Raw genomic sequence first — 7,649 nt, 5'->3', positions numbered from 1 at the left:
GAGAGAGAAAAATTTTTAGAGACTTAATAAATCTTCAAAAATTAGAATAAGAGAGCTTTAATGATCGGAAGAGGGCATAGCTAGAGAAAAGAACAAGTAAAATAGAGTAGAGAAACAAATCAGAAACTGGAAAAAGAAGAAGAAATCACACTATTTCATCTCTTTCATTATCTTCATTTTCCGTTCAAACCAGTATACTGCATTATTGTTCTTTTCTTATTCATGAACTCTCTTTTTATGCGAATGAATAAAATAAAATAGGAAGGTGAAAGTTTACCTTATTTTGCCACTTTGTTAATTTTTTTATTTTTTTAATAATATATTGTTATTATTTTATTATTAAAATGAAGAGTGATTTGATTAAAGATGCATTGTATGTCGAGAATGTGAAATCATAACCTGCAACACACAATCAATTTTCTGAAACCTTACGGCCATTGATTTGGCTCTATTTTTTTTCTTTTATTCTTTTCTTTGAATTCTGAAGATCACGTAGCTTGCTTTGGACAATGGGTCTATTTTTTGTTTTTTGTTTTTTAATTTATTATTTTAATAAAAAATAAAGAAAAGATTAATTTTTTTAGTTTTCATTTATTTTTAAATTATCTTTAACCTTTTTTTACTAAAAACATGTTTTTTTTTTCTTTTGTTCATATCTTTAAATTTATTTTTTATATTACATTTGACCTCTAATTTTTATTTATAAAATTTATTCCTTCTTCATTTAAAGCAATAAGAATTAAGTAGAATAATATAAATGTAATATAAAAATAAAAATTTCTACAATAATTCTTGAATCTTTACTTGTACTTATCTCATTTGTTTATTTTTTGGTATTTTGTGTAAGTTTAGAATATTGATGTAGTTTAATTTTATATGGATGTTTTGTCTTTATTTATTTAATAAATATGAAATATTTTCTATTAATGAATTATTTTTATATATTAAATAAATAAATAATACAATATATATATATATATATATATAAATTTATAATATAATGTGTAGCTACTTTACCGCTATATGTTATAAATTAATAAAATCTATGTGTACCAACGTTACCTTAGATTTTATATAATATAAATATATTAAGTGAAATTTTTAATCTTTTTGTTAAATGAATATCTTCTTTAATCAATTTAAATAAATTTATTTTTTTATTAAAATAAAAATAATTTCATATTTTAAAATTTCTTGAATCATATTTTTAATTTTGATAAATTAAATAACCAATCATTTCTTCATATTATACAAATTTTTGTAACATCGATGTGTGATTTATATTGCCTTCGATGGTCCAAAAATGATATGAGATTAATATATAGCTTACGCTATCTTAAATTCTCTTTCAATATCAATCATAATCAAAATTAAAATTCAAATACTTCATTTATGAATAAACTATTTTTTACGATTTGCAATATAGTTATATGATATTCCTTCACCTTTTATATTATTTCTTGTAGGATACATGTATAACCTCGTTATCTTGTATTCTAAACATTATAATTTTATGAAAATAATTTTAATCTTAAAATAATTTTTTTTTACTAAACTTAACTTTAATCAATCAATTTCGTAATTTTTAGATAGAATTACGAGCCTTTGAGTTTTTCATTGTAGTTGAGGATACGTAAGAGCGAAAATTAGACCCATCAAGTCAAAATATTTTTTAAAATAATTTTTTAAGGTATTCATTAATATTTTAATAAATAATTTTTTCGTTTAAAATATATAATAATAATAATAATTGTTTAGGGATTAAATAAATATTTTTTAAAATTAAGATGAATTTGCACAATAAATTTAAGGTAATTGTTCTTAAATGGACGTTATAAGGTGCTAATACCTTCCTTACACGCAAATGACTACCGAACTCATTCTTGGTTTCAAAAATCATATTATTTTTAAGTTTTTTTCAATATTCTTAAAATAAACTTTGGTGGCGACTCCTCTAATTTTTAAAAAAATATTTTTATTCTTGAAAAATATTTTTCTTAAACTCGTCGTTTTTTGTCGTACTGTTGCGATCGACAATTGTAACAGTACATAAAATTCTTTTTATATGTATTTTCTTATTATTAAAAGAAATTATTGTTATTTTTTATATTTTAAAAAATGTAATATTTATTTTACTCCATAAGAGATTGAATTCTAATTTTTTTTAACTCTATTTTGATTGTATAATATTTTTTTTATACAAATCCAATAGCTAAGATTTAGTAGTGAAAGGAATATGTAACGTAACATGTCTTTCCTTTTTTACCTGATATCTTAATCAGCATAGTTATGAGATTGCTTTTCTGACAAGAGTCACAGTTCACTTCTCTTTTTAACTGACTTTCGATCACAAGAGTTATGGTTCACTTCTATTATCACTATCGTTCGATATCACCGCTGGATTGTATAATTTTTCTCTTATTTTTAAAAATATTTCCCTTCTAAAATGTTGCATACAACAGATTATTATTATTATTATTATTATTATTATTATTATTATTATTATTATTATTATTATTAAGGGAAGAACAATGAATATCAATTATAAGGACAGAGCTAAATCAAATTTATTAGTTATCCTAGATGTAGAATTTTTTTTTTTTTAAGTCTTCACAATTATATCTGTAATCACAAACTCGAGAGTAGATGAGAGGAAAACACAAATAATTTGAAAAGGATTAATTAAAATAATAATTTTGAAATTGTATATAAAATAAAGAACATTAAAAAAATCTTAGAATGTACGCTCCCATATGAAGAACACATAGCTTTGCCCGGTCCTGACTGACGTGAAACATTAGTGAAAAGTGGAACTGAACGCTGAACGGGGCGTGGGTCTGTGGATTTCCAGATCCCCATAAGGGCCTTTCTTAGGTTTCATAAATTATAAATCAGATTGTAATTTGTCAGTGTGAATAAGTCTTATATAAATACAGGTAAAAGGGTAGCAAATGTGTACGGAAATATACTTTTAATGTATTTTAATATCAATTGAAATTTATTAAAAAAATTAAAAGTTATTTTTAATTTAATCAATTTTACTCGTGTTTTTATAGACTTTATTAAAATTTAGTTGATAATTAAGTATATATAAAAAATGTTAAAGAATATATTTTTATTTAGAAACACAATATAAAGAAAAAGAAAGAAAGACGTGTTTGATCTTTAATAATGACATTATCCATACAGCAATTCTTAATTAAACCATTACAAGTGAATACTTAAATATAATTAATTATCTCTTCATGTGTCTAACAAAAACTTAGGACAGGTGTCCCAGCCATAGGCGTGTGGTTGTGTGTTGGGTTTGGGAAATTACATGTTATCTTCAACTTCAATTCTGACAATGGTCTCTAAATTCTCAATGAGGTGCATTCATGCATTCCCATGCAGAAGTGGTCCCTTTGCAATTTTATGGTATCAATTTAAATTGTACGGGTTAATAATTGTCAAGAAGATGGGTCAAACATGAAATCATAGTCTACCATGCCAATTTTCTTTAGCATTTTATGACAGGGCAAATTATATCCTAACCCCGAGTGGTCTCAAAATGTTCAACAGCTCAAGTGATATATGTGCCATTTTTTTCATATTGAGCTAGAAAAAAAAATTATTTTGCGATATTCATTAGGATTTTTCATAATTGGAATTACCATGTCAACTCGTTTAGACACAATTTTGTTGGTCATGTCTTATGTTATTCTTTATTGGTAAGGTAAAAATGCAGATCGATCACAAAGAAAATAAAAAGATAGAGATCCGATTAATTTTGATTTGGCTCACTGACTAGCCTGAAAAAGTTAGAAGCTAATCGGTTTCATTTTTTTTTCTTTTTTAAAATTTAAAAATGCCACATATTTTATTCTATTTTTCATTTCAAATTTTTTTTACAAAATAGTGAAAACAAAGTAATTTTTTGGAAAAAAAAGTGAAAAAAGAGAAACTTTCAGAAAGTAAACAGCTCTGTGTATTCTAAAAACATTACAAAGAATGTAATTCATTTGTACATTTAATTTATTTCGATAGGTAAGAGATACTATCTATCTATTATCATTATTATAAAAAAAAACTTTTTCTCCTCTATTTTGTTTGTTGAGTTCTCTCTCACCATTTTTTTTAAGAACATATGAAAATATTACTTTTTCTCCTTTCTTTTCCTCTTAATTTACGTATTGATTTGATTGAAAGGACTTATAGTGAAATCTTATTTATGTTACACTGAGAATGCATACAATTGCACGTGCGCACCCAGAAAAAGAGTGAGAGAGAAGTGTTGAAGCATAAAAAGTATATTATAGGAGTTAATAATTTTATGCATTGTTGTGAATACAATAAAAGGGCATGTGAATAGCACCCCTATATGGTCATCAGGTCATGCTTTCAGGTGTTTCTTTTTTACTAGGTACTATTCAATGGTCAATTGTTCACCTGCCCAACTCTACTTTTTTCTCCATCTGAACATACAAATATTGCTGCAGACTTTGACTAATCAATACTAAGATCTTCTTTTTCTAAGTATTGGTATATATGCATAAAATGATTTCGATGCTTACTTAGTTAATTGGATCATGACGCAACTCATTGAACGCAAACCCACTAAATTAAGCTCAAAGATATATCTGAGAATCCAATTTCATGCATAAGAGAAATATGGAATATTATTAGAATCACTATAACGTGGGTCCTGGATCCCAAATAAGATTTGCATCTTCTAAGAAGTGGTTAATTAACAAAACTCGAGGGATAGGGAAAAAGTCAAACTCTAGATATGATTTATACTCGAATTAGTCATATTCAATTGTTACAGGTCACTTAGTGTTTCCCACAAACAGGTTCTCTTAACCCCAAATTTCAAAAGATAACGCAGAACAGTGCTCTAGCAGCTGGTTTTGATTCATACACGAGAACTTTAGCACATGCTTTCTGTTTTCTTATCTTTGCTATTATTATGGATTCACACTTTGCTATTTTTATGTCTTAAATAATACAACTTGATTTGTATTTGTCATGAAAAAAAACTGACTAAGATAATATTTCATTATAATCTAAATTTTATAAATTAAATATAATTTTAGACTTAAAAAATATAGTTATTCTTTTAGTTAATTTCTATAAAAAATTATTTATTTTTAATTACTCCTGTTTAAAAATAATATAATTTTAGGTCTTTATTAAAGATTAAAAGCACAAAAGCTTCATATGCATCTCCATTAAATATTTAATATTTGGAGAGATAAAACTATAAAACTTTACCACGCAGAATAATTTACTTGTCTTGAATATAATTATTTATTCTAAAAGATCTGTATAATATAAATATAAAATTATATAATTTTATAAACTAAAAACGAATAAAAATTTTATAGAAATTCAAACACAAGAGTCTATATTTTTAAAAATATAAATATTATTTAAACTAAAATGCTTAACCGCATTTATTGAATCACTTGGCAACACATATAACTATTAATTCTCTTAATATTTTAAGTTAACAGTAACGGTTTAACTTTCCAAGAAAAATTTATGCAACTTTAGTTAATTAATATTTTAAAAAATGAAAAAAAAAAGTGTTATGCACTAAAGGTATAATTAAATATGTATAAAACTAATAATTTTACAAAGGAAAGGAGAGCAACACAGATGGTTCCAATTTGACTCTACATAGTTAAGGAACTAAACTGATACAGATCTTCCTGGAGATTTTCAAATTTGATTGACATTTGCAATACAATTGATTGGCAATGAAAATTGAGTATCTCATGGGTCCATGTTTCTGATAAAATCTTAGTTGAGGATCTCAAAAAGAGAAGATGATATTCATGTCGTTACTCACATAAATGGACTTTCGCTCTCTTCATTTGCAATAAAACTTGTAGACATTCAACCTTTGCAATCTAATTGCCTCTAATATCAAAATTAGACACCCTTTAGTAAAGTCTAGTTAAAATTAGACTAATTAGAACGCAAAAACTGTACTAAGGACAACAAATATTATTATTGAGATATGCATAATTTTATCCGAAAAACTTTAAAGATGATATTAGTTTAAATATTAGTGTCTTTTTCAACTTACGCTTCGTTCTTAGAGCTGAGAGGTTGAGTGAAAGAGTAGCCTCCTTCGTCAAAGAAGTCCTCTTCCTTATACGCACTCACAGCAGCTGCCATTGTCTATAGAAATCTCGATAATGATCTAGTTTTGTAAGCTTAACCATGAGCACTCTTTTAAGAGAAAAAAATAAAGAGTAAAATAACTATTTTTTAAAGTTAAAATTAATTTATACATATCATATTTTGGACAAATTAATTAAATATAATATAATTTTAACGTATAGAAGAAATATAATTCATTTTACTTCTTTACTCTGTTCTCATATGTACTTGTTGAGAAATTAATTTAAATTAGATCAAAATTAATTCAACTTTTGTTAGAGTAGAATATTGGTGACAATTTAAAAATAAAAATAAAAATTTGAGACATTATAGTCACTTAATATTCATTAATCAAAAAATATAATTTATATACATGATATGCGTGATCGTTAAGATAAAATTTACATTAATATATTAATATATCAAGACATATTAATAATAGATAAGCAAATTTCAATACAGCAAAAAAAATTTAACCTAAATATGTATGATATTATTAATTTTTAATATTTTTTTTGTTAAAATACTTGAAAATTAAGAGAAATGATAATACTAAATATGAAATATTAGATAAAAAGAATACATGTAACTTTTTAATATAACAAGTTTCTATTAATTTTTAAGAGTTTTGTTAATTTCGCTTTTAAGAGCTGAGTTTAAGTATTTATAAATAAAAATTTTTTATGAAAAAAATACATAATTATTGTATTAAAGTTATAAAAATATAATATATATTTTTTTAATAAAATTTTACTATCATTAGCCGCTTATTCTTAACTTTAAAGACTGAAGTGAACAAAACTTAATTTTTAATTTTAACAATTTATGTATAATTGCATGATTTAAATTTATAATTGTTTACAATTTCAAATTTGACTTGCTCCTTGTATGTTATAATTTTCCTATTGGTAATTAACTTCTCCTAATGATAATGGTCAACATACACGCACTAAGGGAATTAAGCGTAAGATAACTGTAATGACAGATATTCAGAATGAGATAATGGTCAAAAGGCAATTAAGTGTGAGATAGTTGTAATGGCAGAGAGCCTGAATGACGATGAAAGAGGTGATCAAATTTGATATAATTAACTAATATTTGAATAATTGTTTTTTTATTGTGGAAACATATATGGTTAGGGTTTATTTTTGATATATTGTTATTGTAAAAAAAATTTATATTATCAACCAATTAAAATATACTATGGATACAATTTTTATATTAATTGTTACAAAAAATTAACAGTTTTTATTGATATGACAATTTATGATTACATAATAATGTAAAACATATTTAAAATAAAGTCATACATTTATTTTATTATTTTAATAAAGTTGGATGGAACGAGATGAAGATCAAATATAAATTTATGAGCAATGTTGAATAATTAACTTGAGAGTGGGTGCTTATTACATAGAGGTAATGTAATAATCATCTAACCTTTTGTGCAAACATTATAACCTAGGATGTATAGAAGGCTTTTATAGACAGATGAGTGT

The sequence above is a fragment of the Abrus precatorius genome, unplaced genomic scaffold (assembly GCF_003935025.1).
Source record: "Abrus precatorius isolate BTA unplaced genomic scaffold, Abrus_2018 Scaffold3, whole genome shotgun sequence".
In the NCBI taxonomy this organism is placed as follows: Eukaryota; Viridiplantae; Streptophyta; class Magnoliopsida; order Fabales; family Fabaceae; genus Abrus; species Abrus precatorius.
The sequence above is the reverse complement of the archived record's forward strand: the minus strand, read 5'-3'. Positions refer to the sequence as shown.